Consider the following 18359-nt stretch of genomic DNA (forward strand, 5'->3'; position numbering starts at 1 on the left):
TGGTTTGAAAGAGAGAGCAAGAGAGAATGAATGGGAATATGTATATATATAATTGCAGACCATTTTTAAAGTAAGATGGCATATGAGAAAAAAATGTTTATGGTTTTTAAAATGTGAAAAAAAGTGAAAAAGCACCAGACTGGGGAAAAATACAATTCAATGGATCAAAATATATTCATTATTAATCTTGGATATTTAAATTTAAGACTGAAACATATTAGAAGAGTTGTTTTACCCTAAGCCAGATGGATATTCTGTTTGGAGTAAAGAGTCAAATAGAAATGTGGTGAAAGTTTATTATTTTCCTTAGAAGTCTCAGTTTGCCAGTTAATAACAAAGTGCCTATGCTGCCATAAACAAAACTGTAAGGGAAACGTTTCCATTCTAATTCGATCCCAGTGTACCTAGGAGCCAAAACAGCTTCAGAGATTGAAATTATAGTGAGCAGCCATTGCTTGGGAGAGCTGTTTTATAGCAAATTAAATATTAACAATTTGTCAGATATGCCCCCATAAGAAAAGAATACAAAAAAAAAACAGCAGTAAGAAAAGTGAAGGGAGGGGATGGGAGAGAAGAAGAATGAGGAAGGAAGGAAGGGAGGGAGGGAGGGAGGGAGGGAGGGAGGGAGGGAGGGAGGAAGGAAGGAAGGAAGGGAGGAAGGAAGGAAGGAAGGAAGGAAGGAAGGAAGGAAGGAAGGAAGGAAAGAAGGAAGGAAGGGAAGCACTGACTCTGCGTCACAGAGATACAAAGCTGTCCCCATCTCTAGTGAATCAACCTCACAAAAAATCTAGAGCACTAGCCTGGCTAAATCAAATTTCCCAACTAACATTCTCTTAAGCATCCCAAATGATACACCCCTCCCTTCCAAAAGAAAAAAAAACTGTCTGATTTTCTTAGATCTTGAAAGTGAAGAATCAGGTCAGTGATGCTGGTGTATGTACTACATGCCCTCTAAAATTTTAAACCAAAATAGCCTCTTAGTGGGTGACCTACTTAATAGCCTAAAGCAGAGGAACATCCTCCTTGTCATACTTTGTTTTCCTTCTTTTGTGCTACTGACTTAGGCTTCTTGAATAGTGTACACTCTGATAACTCTTTGGGGTTTTATAGGACCTTATACCGGAGTCTGGAATGTTTCAGCATGACGTAGTAGAAAAAGCAGTGGGTAGAGCTGTGAATTCGATATAGATGTGGGATCTTGAGAACTTAAAATATCTGTGCCTCAGTTGTGCCATCTACATAATGGGCAATAAAATTTGCTCTTCCTCACATGATTGGTATAATTGCTTTGAGAAGCGTAAAACGCTATAGAAAAAAAACCATTATTACTAAATATTTTCAGGAAAACTAAACTAACATTATTCGAAAACCCCATCCTCTCTTTTTTTAAAAAAAAAAATCTTTATTGGAGTATAATTGCTTTACAATGGTGTGTTAGTTTCTGCTTTATAACAAAGTGAATCAGCTATACATATACATATGTCCCCATATCTCTTCCCTCTTGTGTCTCCCTCCCTCCCACACTCCCTATCCCACCCCTATAGGTGGTCACAAAGCACCAAGCTGATCTCCCTGTGCTATGCGGCTGTTTCCCACTACCTATCTATTTTACGTTTGACAGTGTACATATGTCCATTCCACTCTCTCGCTTTGTCTCAGCTTATCCTTCCCCCTCCCCATATCCTCAAGTCTATTCTCTAGTAGGTCTGTGTCTTTATTCCTTTCTTGCCCCTAGGTTCTTCATGACCTTTTTTTTTTTAAGATTCCATATATATGTGTTGGCATATGGTATTTATTTTTCTCTTTCTGACTTACTTCACTCTGTATGACAGACTCTAGGTCCATCTACCTCACTACAAATAACTCAGTTTCGTTACTTTTTACGGCTGAGTAATATTCCATTGTATATATGTGCCACATCTTCTTTATCCATTCATCTGTCGATGGACATTTAGGTTGCTTCCATGTCCTGGCTACTGTAAATAGAGCTGCAATGAATATTTTGGTACATGACTCCTTCTGAAGTATGGTTTTCTCAGGGTATATGCCCAGTAGTAGGATTGCTGGGTCGTATGGTACCTCTGTTTTTGGTTTTTTAAGGAACGTCCATACTTTTCTCCATAGTGGCTGTATCAATTTACATTCCCACCAACAGTGCAAGAGGGTTCCCTTTTCTCCACACCCAGCATTTATTGTTTGTAGATTTTTTGATGATGGCCATTCTGACTGACGTGAGGTGATACCTCATTGTAGTTTTGATTTGCATTTCTCTAATGATTAGTGATGTTGAGCATCCTTTCATGTGTTTGTTGGCAACCTGTACATCTTCTTCACATAAATGTCTATTTAGGTCTTCTGCCCATTTTTGGATTGGGTTGTTTGTTTTTTTGTTCTTGAGCTGCATGAGCTGCTTGTAAATTTTGGAGATTAATCCTTTGTCAGTTGTTTTGTTTGAAAATATTTTCTCCCGTTCTGAGGGTTGTCTTTTCATCTTGCTTATGGTTTCCTTTGCTGTGCAAAAGCTTTTAAGTTTCATTAGGTCCCATTTATTCATTTTTGTTTTTAATTTCCATTTCTCTAGGAGGTGGGTCAAAAAGGATCTGGCTGTGATTTATATCATAGAGTGTTCTGCCTATGTTTTCCTCTAAGAGTTTTATAGTGTCCGGCCATATATTTAGGACTTTAATTCATTTTGAGTTTATTTTTGTGCACGGTGTTAAGGAGTGTCTACTGTCATTCTTTTACACGTAGGTGTCTAGTTTTCCCAGCACCACTTATTGAAGAGGCTGTCTTTTCTCCACTATATATTCTTGCTTCCTTTATCAAAGATAAGGTGACCTTATATGTGTGGGTTTATCTCTGGCCTTTCTATCCTGTTCCATTGATCTATCTTTCTGTTTTTGTGCCAGTACCATACTGTATTGATTACTGTAGCTTTGTAGTATAGTCTGAAGTCAGGGAGTCTCCAGCTCTGTTTTTCTTTATTAAGATTGCTTTGGCTATTCTGGGTCTTTCGCATTTCCATACAAATTGTGAAATTTTTTGTTCTAGTTCTGTGAAAAATGCCAGTGGTAGTTTGATAGGGATTGCACTGAATCTGTAGATTGCTTTGGGTAGGAGAGTCATTTTCATGATGTTGATTCTTCCAATCCAAGAACATGGTATATCTCTCCATCTGTTTGCATCACCTTTAATTTCTTTCACCAGTGTCTTATAATTTTCTGCATACAGGTCTTTTGTCTCCTTAGGTAGGTTTATTCCTAGATATTTTATTCTTTTTGTTGCAATGGTAAATGGGAGTGTTTTCTTAATTTCACTTTCAGATTTTTTATCATTAGTATACAGGAATGCAAGAGATTTCTGTGCATTAATTTTGTGTCCTGCTATTTTACCAAATTCATTGATTAGCTCTAGTAGTTTTCTGGTAGCATCTTTAGGATTCTCTACGTATAGTATCATGTCATCTGCAAACAATGAGAGCTTTACTTCTTTTCCGATTTGGATGCCTTTTATTTCTTTTTCTTCTCTGATTGCTGTGGCTAAAACTGCCAAAACTATGTTGAATAATAATGGTGAGAGTGGGCAACCTTGTCTTGTTCCTGATCTTAGTGGAAATGCTTTCAGTTTTTCACCATTGAGGACGATGTTGGCTGTGGGTTTGTCATATGTGGCTTTTATTATGTTGAGGAAAGTTCCCTCTATGCCTACTTTCTGCAGGGTTTTTATCATAAATGGGTGTTGAATTTTCTCGAAAGCTTTCTCTGCATCTATTGAGATGATCATATGGTTTTTCTCCTTCAATTTGTTAATATGGTGTATCACGTTGATTGATTTGTGTACATTGAAGAATCTTTGCATTCCTGGGATAAACCTCACTTGATCATGGTGTATGATCCTTTTAATGTGCTGTTGGATTCTGTTTGCTAGTATTTTGTTGAGGATTTTTCATCTATGTTCATCAGAGATATTGGCCTGTAATTTTCTTTCTTTGTGATATCTTTGTCTGGTTTTGGTGTCAGGGTGATGGAGGCCTTATAGAATGAGTTTGGGAGTGTTCCTCCCTGTGCTATATTTCGGAAGAGTTTGAGAAGGATAGGTGTTAGCTCTTCTGTAAATGTTTGATAGAATTCGCCTGTGAAGCCACCTGGTCCTGGGGTTTTGTTTGTTGGAAGATGTTTAATCGCAGTCTCAATTTCAGTGCTTGTGATTGGTCTGTTTATAGTTTCTATTTCTTCCTGGTTCAGTCTTGGAAGGTTGTGCTTTTCTAAGAATTTGTCTATTTCTTCCAGGCTGTCCATTTTATTGGCATAGAGTTGCTTGTAGTAATCTCGCATGATCCTTTGTATTTCTTCACTGTCAGTTGTTACTTCTCCTTTTTCATTTCTAATTCTTGATTTGAGTCTTCTCCCTTTTATTCTTGATGAGTCTGGCTACTGGTTTATCAATTTTCTTTATCTTCTCAAAGAACCAGCTTTTAGTTTTACTGATGTTTGCTATTGTTTCCTCATTTCTTTTTCATTTATTTCTGATCTGATCTTTATGATTTCTTTCTTTCTGCTAACTTTGGGGTGTTTTGTTCTTCTTCCTCTAATTGCTTTAGGTGTAAGGTTAGGTCATTTATTTGAGATGTTTCTTGCTTCTTGAGGTAGGATTGTATTGCTACAAACTTCCCTCTTAGAACTGCTTTTGCTGCATCCCATAGGTTTTGGGTCACCGTGTTTTCATTGTCATTTGTTTTGAGGTAATTTTTGATTTTCTCTTTGATTTCCTCAGTAATCTCTTCGTTATTAAGTAGTGTATTGTTTAGCCTCCATGTATTTGTATTTTTTACAGATTTTTTCCTGAAATTGATATCTAGTCTCATAGTGTTGTGGTCGGAAAAGATACTTGATATGATTTCAATTTTCTTAAATTTACCAAGGCTTGATTTGTGACCCAAGATATGATCTATCCTGGAGAATGTTCCATGAGCACTTGAGAAGAATGAGTATGCTGTTGTTTTTGGATGGAATGTCCTATAAATATCAATTAAGTCCATGTTGTTTAATGTATCATTTAAAGCTTGTGTTTCCTTACTTATTTTCATTTCGGATGATATGTCCATTGGTGAAAGTGGGGTGTTAAAGTCCCCTACTATGATTGCGTTACCGTCGATTTCCCCTTTTATGGCTGTTAGCATTTGCCTTATGTAATGAGGTGCTCCTATGTTGGGTGCATAAATATTTACAATTGTTATATCTTCTTCTTGGATCGATCCCTTGATCATTATGTATGTCCTTCTTTGTCTCTTGTAATAGTCTTTATTTTAAAGTCTATTTTGTCTGATATGAGAATTGCTACTCCAGCTTTCTTCTGATTTCCATTTGCATGGAATATCTTTTTCCATCCCCCTCACTTTCAGTCTGTATGTGTCCCTAGGTCTGAAGTGGGTTTCTTGTAGATAGCATATATACCGGTCTTGTTTTTGTATCCGTTCAGCCAGTCTATGTCTTTTGGTTGGAGCTTTTAGTCCATTTACATTTAAGGTAATTATCAATATGTATGTTCCTGTGACCATTTTCTTAATTGTTTTGGGTTTGTTACTGTAGGTCTTTTCCTTCTCTTGTGTTTCCTGCCTAGAGAAGTTCCTTTAGCATTTGTTGTAAAGCTGGTTTGGTGGTGCTGAATCCTCTTAGCTTTTGCTTGTCTGTAAAGCTTTTAATTTCTCCATTGACTCTGAACGAGATCCTTGCTGGGTAGAGTAATCTTGGTTGTAGGCTTTTCTCCTTCATCACTTTAATTATCTCCTGCCACTCCCTTCTGTCTTGCAGAGTTTCTGCTGAAAGATCAGCTGTTAACCTTATGGGGATTCCCTTGTGTGTTATTTGTTGTTTTTCCCTTGCTGCTTTTAATATTTCTTCTTTGTATTTAATTTTTGATAGTTTGATTAATATGTGTCTTGGTGTGTTTCTCCTTCAATTTATCCTGTATGGGACTCTCTGTGCTTCCTGGACTTGACTGACTATTTCCTTTCCCACGTTCGGGAAGTTTTCAACTATAATCTCTTCAAATATTTTCTCAGACCCTTTCTTTTTCCCTTCTTCTTCTGGGACCCCTATAATTCGAATGTTTGTGCATTTAATGTTGTCCCAGAGGTCTCTGAGAATGTCCTCAGTTCTTTTCATTCTTTTTTCTTTATTGTGCTCTGCAGTAGTTATTTCCACTATTTTATCTTCCAGGTCACTTATCCATTCTTCTGCCTCAGTAATTCTACTACTGGTCCCTTCTGGAGAATTTTTAATTTCATTTATTGTGTTGTTCATCACTGTTTGTTTGCTCTTTAGTTCTTCTAGGTCCTTGTTGAACGTTTCTTGTATTTTCTCCATTCTATTTCCAAGATTTTGGATCATCTTTACTATCATTACTCTGAATTCTTTTTCAGGTAGACTGCCTATTTCCTCTTCATTTGTTAGGTCTAGTGGGGTTTTGCTTTGCTCCTTCATCTGCTGTTTTTCTGTCTTCTCATTTTGCTTAACTTACTGTGTTTGGGGTCTCCTTTTCGCAGGCTGAAGCTTCGTTGTTCCCATTGTTTTTGGTGTCTGTCCCCAGTGGCTACGGTTGGTTCAGTGGGTTGTGTAGGCTTCCTGGTAGAGGGGACTAATGCCTGTGTTCTGGTGGATGAGGCTAGATCTTGTCTTTCTGCTGGGCAGGTCCATGTCTGGTGGTGTGTTTTGGGGTGTCTGTGACCTTATTATGATTTTAGGCAGCCTCTCTGCTAATGGATGGGGTTGTGTTCCTGTCTTGCTAGATGTTTGGCATAGGGTGTCCAGCAATGTAGCTTGCTGGTCCTTGAGTGAAGCTGGGTGTTTGCGTTGAGATGGAGATCTCTGGGAGACTTTCGCTGTTTGATATTATGTGGAGCTGGGAGGTCTCTTGTGGACCAATGTCCTGAACTTGGCTCTCCCACTTCAGAGGCACAGCACTGACTCCTGGCTGGAGCAGCAAGAGCCTGTCCTCCACACGGCTCAGAATAAAAGGGAGAAAAAAAAGAAGGAAAGAAAGAAAGAAAGAGGAAGATAAAGTAAAATAAAATAAAGTTATTAAAATAAAAAATAATTATTAAAAAAATTTTAAGTAATAAGAAAAAGAAAGAAGAAAGCAACCAAACCAAAAATCAAATCCACCAATGATAACAAGTGCTAAAAACTATACCAAACAAAAAACCAAAAAAACCCAAAAAACGGACAGAACCCTAGGACAAAAGGTAAAAGCAAAGCTATACAGACAAAATCTCTCACAGAAGCATACACATACACACTCACAAAAAAAGAAAAAAGGGGGGAAAATCTATATATCTTTGCTCCCAAAGTCCCCCTCCTCAATTCGGGATGATTCTTTGTCTATTCAGGTATTCCACAGATGCAGGGTGCATCAAGTTGAATGTGGAGCTTTAATCCGCTGCTTCTGAGGCTGCTGGGAGAGATCTCCCTTTCTCTTCTTTGTTCTCACAGCTCCTGGGGCTCAGCTTTGGATTTGGCCCTGCCTCTGCGTGTAGGTCGCCGGAGGGCGTCTGCTCTTCGCTCAGACAGGACGGGGTTAAAGGAGCTGCTGATTCGGGGGCTCTGGCTCACTCAGGCCGGAGGAGGGAGGGGCACGGAGTGCGGGGCGAGCCTGCGGCGGCATAGGCCGGCGTGGCGTTGCACCAGCCTGAGGCGCACCGTGTGTTCTCCCGGGGAAGTTGTCCCTAGATCACGGGACCCTGGCAGTGGCGGGCTGCCCAGGCTCCAGGAGGGGACGTGTGGATAGTGACCTGTGCTCGCACACAAGCTTCTTTGTGGTGGCAGCAGCAGCCTTAGCGTCTCGTGCCAGTCTCTGGGGTCCGCGCTGATAGTCGCGGCTCGCGCCCGTCTCTGGAGCTCCTTTAAGCGGCACTCTTAATCCCCTCTCCCAGGTACATGAGGAGTTTCTTGCCTTTTGGGAAGTCTGAGGTCTTCTGCAGCTTTCAGTAGGTGTTCTGTAGGAGATGTTCCACATGTAGATATATTTCTGATGTATTTGTGGGGAGGAAGTTGATCTCCACGTCTTACTCTTCTGCCATCTTGAAGCTAACTCCCTGTCCTCTCTTTTAATGTCTCACTATCTTCCTTTCTTCCGTATGCACATTCACAGCATCTCTCATAATACTTTCTATACAATTTTTCAGGGAATATTGTTCAAAGAAAAGTTTTAACAACATTCAATTATGGCTAGAGAGTTACTTTCACTTATTCTTTGTCCTCTTTCAAAAAATTGTCATAAAACTATCTACTCATCATTGCTTTCTTCACCATTTAAGGAATTTCTACTAGGCCATTAAGTACTGTGAGGTAGGAATCATGTTTGTCTTGTTCACTATTGTATATTCAGTGTCCAGTAGAGTACCTGGCACACCGTGTTGGATGGAAAGATGGATGGGTGGATGAATGGCTAGATGGATGATTATTGAACAAGCACATTTCAGTAAGTTCTACTGTGATTTTGCTGTGCTTCCATCAAGAGGCAAAATGGTGCCTACCGCCACATGATGTGATTATTAAAGTACACTTTTTCTCAAAGGTTTAAGATGGTAGCTCTGTGCTCAAGCTTGTTCTGATATCATGAATTTGCCAAAATTTATTTCTTTATATAAAAATAGATTTCTCACTAAATGAATTATTAAAAGCAACAAATTCAACATAATATTTCTTTAGAGTAAACTTTTTTAAAAATAAATTGACTACTAAGATACAGATATACCCACTTTTTCTTATTGGTTCCCAACCATTCTTGACAAACATCGTAATTCACTATACAGATTCTAGTTAGAAAGATAACATTTATAACTCAAATAGTATCAAGTCTTCCCCAAAAATGCTCCCATCCTCCAAAGGTATTTTCAACTTTGAGTTTATTTTCATGGAAGGAAACTTCTATAGTCTCCCATAAAATGATACTTCATGCAACTGTTTGAGGTAGAAGAACCTGTTACACCACTACAACCCTATTCCCTATAGATGAGATTTTGGCATAAAGTAAATTCATATTGTATTCTATATCTAATGGTGTTAATGCAAAGACCTCAATATGGTACAATTTTTCAAATATAAGCAGGTTTTCAATATACTATATAGCATAACCTCCCCATTTCATGATTTAAGTTCTAATTTTCCCTATGAATGTTCAAACATTTATGGGGTAAATCAAAATTATTCCAATGTTTCTTTCCAAAGCTCTTTTTTTTTAAAATCTCTTTCAACTCTTCAGACCGCAGCCGGAAAAAGACTCAATTAGGTGCTATTCTGTCTTTAATATTTCTCCTTAACAGTTAATCTATGAGGAAAGTATTCCAAACTTATAGCTGCAAGAATTAACACACAAAAGGGCAGAGCTAGAGACAGTTGAAACCATGAAGGGTTGTCAGAACTCATAGAGAATATTTAGAAACTGCAGATCTTGAATCCAAGAAGTAAGAGCACTTTCCATAGGAAGATTTAGGTGTCCTAGGAAGAATGAACCATTGACCTGACCTGATACAGCATTCCTATTACTGTGTTGTATTCATGAGGCCCTCCCCACTGGTGGACAGCTGCCCTACTTCAATGACCAACCTAAACATTCACTTTTGAAAAAGTTGCCTCTCATAGAGTTATCTACCCATGACTGAATAGATCCCCCATCCCAGTGGTGTGTCTACCTGTGGACTGCTTTTGAAGGTCAGGCCCCATAAAATGAATGTCTCTGTTGGATGTTTAATATTTATCTGCATGGATTCTGTCACTTACTAGCTGTGTGACCTAGAGCCAGCTACTTAACTCTCTGAGCCTCCATTTCCTGGTTGTAAAATGGAAATGTTAACTGTACCTCAGTGACTTAATATATGCAAAGCATTCAGAAAAGTTCCTGACACATAGTGTTTACATTGTGCTTTGATGCTAAACAAAGGGTTTTCACATAGATTATTTCATTTGAGGCTCACTATGGGAGGCAGGCAGGGCAGATGTGTTTATCCTAAATTTACAGATGATAAATTGATGGATAAATCGATGCTTAGAGACATTTAGACGATTTGTCCAAATGTGGCTCTCTGCCCAATCCTAGTAAGTGGCAGAGCAAGGACGAAACTCAAGTCTTCTGACTCCTAGTCCAGTGCTCTTACGCCTGCACTAAACCATCTTCCTTAATTTTAAGTCATTTATTAAATATTTAGCCAATGCCAAACCCTAGATTAGGCCCATTCATCAGGTTACATCTTAGAACAATTTTAAAGCGATTGGACAAGATCCTGAGAAGCTCAGCAAAAAATGATAAAAGCATTAGAAAATAAGGCCTATGAGGAAAGGCTAAACGAGCTGGCGTTGTTTAGCCTGGTGAAAGAGACCCAAGAGGCAGTTTAATTACTGTCCTCAAGTATAAAGAGTTATCATAAAGAGAGCACTGACCAACCGTTCTGCAAGCCTGAGGACAGTACCAGAGCAAATGAGCTTAACTAGACTAGGGAGAGAGTCAGCATCAGAAAGTACTCATTACAGGAGAGAGGAAACTGGAGGAAAGTAAAATCTCACCAGCTAGGGACGAAATGAGAGAGTGGCATGGACATATATACACTACCAAACGTAAAACAGATAGCTAGTGGGAAGCAGCCGCATAGCACAGGGAGATCAGCTCGGGGCTTTGTGACCACCTAGAGGGGTGGGATAGGGAGGGTGGGAGGGAGATGCAAGAGGGAGGGGATATGGGGATATATGTATACGTATCGCTGATTCACTTTGTTATACAGCAGAAACTAACACAACATTGTAAAGCAATTATACTCCAATAAAGATGTTAAAAAAAAAATCTCACCAGCTAGGGCTATATGAATGTGAGGCCATTCTGAATTAGAATAGTCAGTTCTAGAATAGTTTTAAGATTGTTTTCAGGAATATACAAGTATTCCAAGTTCCTCTGTGTTGATAAGTAAATATCCTTATAGAAGACTTATTTTATTAAATAGGTAACAATATTTCCTAATCGCCTATTCATTGGATATGTTTTCCCTGTTTTTTTTTTTTTTTTTTTTTGGCCTCACCACGCAGCATGTGGGATCTTAGTTCCCCCGCCAGGGCCAGGGATTGAACCCGTGCACCCCACCCTCACCCCCACGCCTGCAGTGGAAGTGCACTGTCTTAACCGCTGGACCACCAGGGAAGTCCCCCCCTTCGGTCTTTACCATGTTTTTATTCTTTCCATAGATAATTCAAAGGTAAATCTCAGCATAGCCCCTGCTTGAATTATAGCATATGCAAACTTAATGGAGTCCAAACCAATATGTTTCAATGTGCCGTGCAGAAAAAAATATAGAAAGTCTGATTTCCCCTAGAAATATTTCGAGCTAAAATCACCTCCTCATGGAAAGTAGTGCTTCTTAAGGACAGAATCCTGAAGCAGGTCAATCTCTTAAGTTCCTTTCATTGGACCTTGACTGTCACTTCAAAAACAGTCATTTTAAGAAACGAAACATCCAAGTTAGTAAGTCAAGTTTCTAAAGATAACAGTTTAAACAAGATGAACAATATTAGGGGCCCTTGTAACGTATGAGGCTATAACACAAAGGACACACTGCTCACTCCAAAATATGTCTAGCACTTTTGGTCACTTACAGCACTGTTGCCAATGGCTAGACCTCAGTCAAGTGAAATAAGAACGTTAGAGGCTTATGTCGTCTCCTTGCTTCACCCTCCACTCAGCACATACTGGTACTGTCCAGTTCCTCTCCCCTTTTTGCTCCCACTCTGTCTCAGCCCCTTACTCTCAATGATCCTTGTGCAACACTGAGCTGACCTGCCAGTCCATATGATGGTTTGAGGGTATCATCTTCTCTTCTTGGAACGTTGTGTGGTATGGTTGAATAAACATAAACTTGGGAATCAAACAGACGTGACTTCAAATCCTAGCTCCCTCACCTCCCTGTTGCATGACATTGAGGAAAGTGACAATTTTTTGAGGCTCAGTTTTCTCATCTTAAAAGACTATTCCACTACCTTCCCTTCATGGGATCCTCATGAATTGGGAGGCTCAAACAAGGTAACATGGGGAGAGCACCTAGCACGGTGCTTGGCACCCAGTAGGCACTTAATAACTGGTAACCATAGCTATTTGCTCATGAGTGGTAGGTTTTTGTGCTTATGAAGATGAGTTATTTAGGGACTGTTGTTCAAGAACAGTGTCTTCATGGATCTTCCAAGATATCAGCTCAGTCTAAGGTCTTATCATGAGAACAGAGTCTAAGACTTGAGCTATGCTGAGTTCTCACTAATATGTTTAGCATGCTAGACAACCTGGTTTTTCTCCAGTGTAATACTGGGTAAGACACATTGATTGATAAGCCCAAGGACTATCTGAGAATTAACTAGATTTTTCAGCGTCACTTAAAAGAATTAAAGACACTACAGCCTTGAGCTACATATGACAACTGGGTATCTTTAATAACAAGTATGTATTAAGTGCTTACAATGTTCCAGATACTATTTTAATCAATGTGAGCGGATACGTGCCCATTTCTATATCTCATGTGAGTTAATCCTCATATTAGCCCTAAAAGGCAGATGGGAATATTATCTCCATTTAACAGATGGAGGAATTGAGACTTAGAGGTCATACGGCTAATAATTGGTGGAGTTAGAGTTTGAACCCAGGGAAGCTGGCTCCAAATGCTGTTAATCACTAGACTAATCAGGTTTTCAATCGGAATAGATTCAACCAGAGGTGATAAGAGATAAGCAACCTGATGAAACCTGGCGCAGCAGCTTTGTTTACAACAAGCACTGTTAAACAACAAGAATTTCACAGATGTCTTCTCCACTTGACATATTCCATTAACACACGGAATTGAAAATGTGCCCCTTAAAGCTACCCAGGTTCATTCACTTGTGGCTCAAAAACAATCTAACTATGCAAGGGGCTCCACAGGAGTAGGAGTAAATTGAGAGGGGTGCTTTCGCAGGGTGATATGTAAGTACAGCTAGAATTTCCATCTGCGTGCATTCATTCTCAGATAAAGAACCACAATCTTCATTATTTTACCGAAAACTGCCCTAGGGGTTGCACATTTCCTCCTTCCCTTACTAGGGAATAACTTGAACGTAACTGGCAAAGTCCGGAAGGTACAACTCCCCTTCCCTCCATTAACTCCTGGAAAAGCAAGCATAAAATAAGACTGGTTCTGGAAAAGCATAAATGCCCATAGGATAAGTATTTGGGGTGGGCGCTCAGCTTTTCTGGGCCACTAGACTTGAGTACCCAGTATCACCCTTAAACCCAGGTGATAAGGACTACTGCCTCGAGCTCCATGCTTTAGAGGGCCCCTGATATCATAAACACTGGAACGCAAAGACGTTTTTTTCCTTTTGGTCTTCAGAGTTTTTGAAAGGTTAGTAGCTGGTTGAACATCATGGGGAGAAAGGAAAAGGACACATAAGCCAAACTGGGCTCCCAGATCAGAGCAAAAAGGCACATGGGGTCAAGGGCAGGGGCAGTGAAGGAGAAAATGACAACTCATGCCGTAGGAAACCAGAGAAAAATGGCTACTTTTGTTTAAAATTGGCCTCCCCAAATCACTCTAAGTGAAGGGGTTTGGCAGATACATTTTTCCAGATAACTGCGCTCCCTCCCTGTATACTACTTGAGTGATACAGTTTTGGCAGACATGTAGAATTGCTCGGCAACTCCAAGTCAGAGAAGTGAGCCGTTGGGATTGGGGAACTTACTGTCCTTGGCTTCTTGGAGAACTTGACAGGTCCACCCCATCCTGGTTTCAGGTAGATCCAGTGTCCACCCAGGAGTTCTGAGCCCTGGGCCCAGCTTCCACCCCACCCTGCCCTACCCTGCCCCAACAGGGTATATGAGCTAGAGAATCTCATGTGTGTGTCCTCAGGAAAATGAGACTCAAGAACTGAGAGACTGATTTCCCATAAGTGCCTAATTTACAGACCTCCAAGCCTTATCTCCCGACAACGAGCTTCCGCCAAGGATCTCCTACCGTCCTCAAGCCAGTGAACTTACTGCTTGTGCTCTGGTTGGACAAGTTCCCCTCTTGTGCTCCCCTCTTTGTTCTCCTTGCCCATAAATGCAGCCCACCCCAAACCCTCAACAGAGTCCTCTGTAGCTTGCTACAGTTTGTATTTCCTGAACTGCAGTTTCTCTACTACTTCCAAAGAAACTCAATTTCTCATAGTTTGAGCTTACCTCAGTTTATCTCTTTAGTTAGGTTGACAGGTGGATACACAGACCAGGCCAAGGCATATCTTGCTTTTGGACTTTGTAACATTTAGGTGTATGGTATGCAGTCCTCCATTTGTACTCTTGCTGTGGGCCCCAAAAATGTTAGGGGTGAGCCTGCTCCTGTCTCTCTCATGGCCTAAGAACATAAATGCCCCTGTCAAAATGTCCAATTTATTCCTGGAGAGTAGGCTTTTTCTGAATAGTCTCATTCAGTGTGAATGTAGCTCTTCCAATCACCTATCGTGATATTTGCCTGGTGAGGCAGGGTTGAGGAGGGTGCTTTTGCACAGTAATGGAATCTCTGACTAGCTTAAATGCTAGGGAAAGTTAATCAAGTATCTGGTAGAACTGGGATAGCGAGTGAACCGGGAGATTTTTATCCTACTTCTCTCTCTCAGGGGTGGGTACAAGCTCCTCCAGAGAATCTTCCCGACGCTCTTGCATTTTTTGCTTTATTCCATAGATATTCCCTTTCACCCTATCCAAAGTCAAAAAAAGAAGATGGACATGGTTAGGATAAATTAGAGGTCTGAAGGGGCAGCGACAGAGAAGTAAGTTACTCAGATTTCTCCTCCTCCTTTCTGTGCCCATCGCCACAACCCACCATATGTCTGGTCAGATCCTTTTCAACACTAGAGGTTGTCTAAGAAAGATTCTCTATACTTAGCATTCCAAAGTTCTTCTAGAGACCTGCTTTCAGAGGCATGGTTAGAAGCTGAGACTTAAACACTTTTCCACCACCACGTAGTAGTGGTTCTACACTTCACACTTAGGTCTGTGTCCTCCACGATATTCACATTATATGGTGGGCTGCATACTAGATAGGAGACAGTACAGCTACACTGGAGACCCCCTGAACCAAAGCAGGATGCCATTTATTTACCAGCCTGTGTCTACAGGTGGACTGAAGGAGACGTCTTTCAGAATCTTCAAAAGACAAACATAGGTAGGGGATTTGGCAGGTGTTTCTTACCTGGATTTCAAAGGGCAATCTGAGGCCATACCCGCATGATAGAGAAACAAGATGCCATACAGAATAGGACCTCTTAGAGTGGATAAAATTGCCTAGCCACCTAAGAAATCACCGCATAATCACGAAAGAGGCAACTCACGAAAAAGAAGGAAGGCAAAGGTATCAGACCTCTAGCACAGGTATTATAATTTACAGGGAAAATTTCCCAGACAAGGGCCAGTCAACTGTTCTGAGATTAACATCACACAAGGGCTTATATTCAGAGTACTATACTGGGCACTATTAGGAGAAACAAAATTTCTCGTTCTTTCTTCCCTTTTTAAAATCTGTAACAGCCCCTAGCAAGGTGAATCAAGTTAGAGAACAACACCTCACCAAATGTAAAATAATATAATAAAGTCTAGGTACATACATGCTGTAGAATAAAAGGAATCAGAAAAGCCTGCAGCTTATTTTTGTACATGAGTAAACTAATCATGAAATCATAAAATGTGAGGTCAAAGGCTTTCTAAGACCTATGCCTCCCATCTTCTTCTCCCAGGCACATGTTCAGGCCCATATGTAAAAAAAGAGATCCCATTCCTCTTTGCTTTCCCTGCTCCCCAGTCTCCTAATGGGCATGCTTCCAGACATAGACGAATACATAGCCAAGCATACCCACTGGCCTTCCTTCATCTCTTACTGCATGTTACTAGATGTACCATTTCCTTCCCCACCTCCAGCCATTCCAGGTTTCTCTCTGTCAGTTGGTTGCCTCATTCATCCCTTTCAGGGACCCTTTTTCTTACCTCACCGATCACGGTGTCCAGTGGTCTCTATTTCTTACCCGAATGACGTGGTGATTTAATCCTATTACTTAACATATCTCAGACTACCCTAATAAACATTCTGAAGCAAAAACGCACTGCAAAATTGCAGAACAGTGTCCCCAAAAAAGCAAAACCTATGGTTGGATTTCTTAAAGATGCTCACTGCAGGTGTGGTTTCTCTGAAGTCCAGCCTACCATTCTCCAGACTCTAAGTGAGCAGGACCCTGTACTTGCAGTAAAAACCTTCAACATGTTAGGTGATTTTAACACTCACTGGCAGCCTTAAATAAACTTGTTCCCTAAAATGCAAAGATATTTATCCTAAGAGTTAGTAGCAGACGTCAGTGTTCTATATTTAGAGATTTTAATCTCTGGCTTATTAAAAAGGACGGTCTGATTCTCTGGTCATACTTCACACTAGACTGACTTCCTGAATATTTAGAAGCAAATCCCCTCTGGGAAAATAAAGAGAAAAAACTCATTCAAGATCGTTACTTTGAAACAGCAAGACTCTTGTTTTTTTCAGATGCTAGACACTCTGGTCTCAAAAAGGAAATGCTCCTGTTCAACCAACAGTTCCCTCCCCTTCTCCCATTTTTAAAAACTGTAATACCTCATTATATGCTTATTTCCTATGCGGTTTGGAGGTTTTACTTTAAAAAATAAATGCAAATTCAAATAAATTTTCATTAGGGAACCTCACGAGAGTCCTTGGGATGACTGGAAACATCCTGGAGTTTTATAAAGCAGAGTACGGAAGTCTTGAGGCAGGAGACCTAGGTGCTAGCCCCAAGCTGTATGACTTCGAAAAGTCACCCTATCGCTCTGTGCCTCCATTTCCTAAACTGTAAAAAATGAATGTGTTGAATATGATGGTCCCTTCCCATCCCAACAGGCTATGATTCCCAGTGCTGTGCAAAACAAGGTAAGAAGTTCAATTCAAGAACTACTGATTGAGTCCTGACCCATTTTACCACACCCAGTGCTAGATATGGTGGGAGGGAAAAGGACAGGTCTTCCATGCTACAGTAGCAGGGGTGACGCGGCAACGCAATAATTCTGGAAGACAGAGTATGATGAGTATCTAAAAATGTGTGACTCAACTTTCCTGCTTTCTCAGATTTCCAGGCTAGTGACCATCACTGAATGTTTCTTTGCTGACTGAGAATCTTGCTTGGATGCCCTGTGCACGTAGAAAAGTAGAGTAGATTGCAGTAAAGATTTATTAAGTCAAAAGACCTTCTCTCCCACCCATTAACACCAACATTTTAGGACCAAGGCTGGTGCCTTATTCTAAAATTATAAAAATATGAACCAATTCAAATGGAAAAATAAAATACAAATACCCTCCTTTGATTTGAGTTAATCTCATCACTTAGATCAAGTGAGACCTCAGATCCATTCTTTAAAAAAAATAGAAAGAAAGGAAACATTAACCATAGATAACTATTTTATCCCTCCACAGGCCATGAATATGTTTTCAATTGGCACGGGAGGAAAACACCCTGACACCTGTTCCTTTATATGGCTGACACTGTGAGTGTCCCAGTTAAGCCTCTGCAGGCACCGAGAGGTTGACAAGGTCCTGTGGGTTAGAGTTACTGGCTTGTAAACATTAATGATTTTTTTAGAATCATCATCCAGCTTTATTAGGAAAATTTCCCAGATTAAGAGCAACGAAAATATAGCAATTAGAAGGTTCATCACACAGCTGCCTGATTACAGGAGTCTTGTCCTAGATTCTAACAGATGCTGTAACAAACAGCTTCATAAGGGCTGCAAGAACCACAGTTTACAACAGCAACACAAAAGCTACTTATTATTCAAGCTCACATTGCCACAGGACCCTTATATTTTAAATAATTGAGATCTCTAGACTCCCTTACAGAGACACCAAGCCGATGCAAAGTAAGCGTGGTAACAAAAAAGAAAACAAAATGTGCACACTCAAGTTCTTTACTGCACTAACACCGAAGGGCAAAGGCCACTGGCTGATCCATGCCAAGGTCTGAACTTTGATGAGACTGAGGGTGGGAAAGAGCCCTCGATCAGTTTGATGCCATTGTTAGCAACCACCCACCTGGATCTTTTAGTCAAATCAATCCCACCCTTGTTGGAGCAGCTTTCTTTCTGTCTAGATTTGACAGGGTCAAACCTGTCTCTGCCCAAAGGTTATAACAAATCGACAAGTGAGGGGCACAATTCAATGGGCCAGGGCCAGGGCTTGGGGAGACTGGTGGTAATTAACGTCATGTCACTAGAGGTAGAGCTAAAGTGGAAGGGATTAGTAGTCAGACACCACTGTTCTCTCTCCAACCTTT

At 40.3% G+C, this 18359-nt stretch overlaps 1 protein-coding gene across 1 annotated transcript in view; it reads left to right on the forward strand.

Annotated features, from left to right (window-relative positions):
- Positions 1-18359, forward strand: part of GRIA3 (glutamate ionotropic receptor AMPA type subunit 3) — a 289783-nt gene that overhangs the window by 139907 nt on the left and 131517 nt on the right. The window lies entirely within an intron of this gene.

The sequence above is a fragment of the Phocoena sinus genome, chromosome X, assembly GCF_008692025.1.
Source record: "Phocoena sinus isolate mPhoSin1 chromosome X, mPhoSin1.pri, whole genome shotgun sequence".
NCBI lineage: Eukaryota > Metazoa > Chordata > Mammalia > Artiodactyla > Phocoenidae > Phocoena > Phocoena sinus.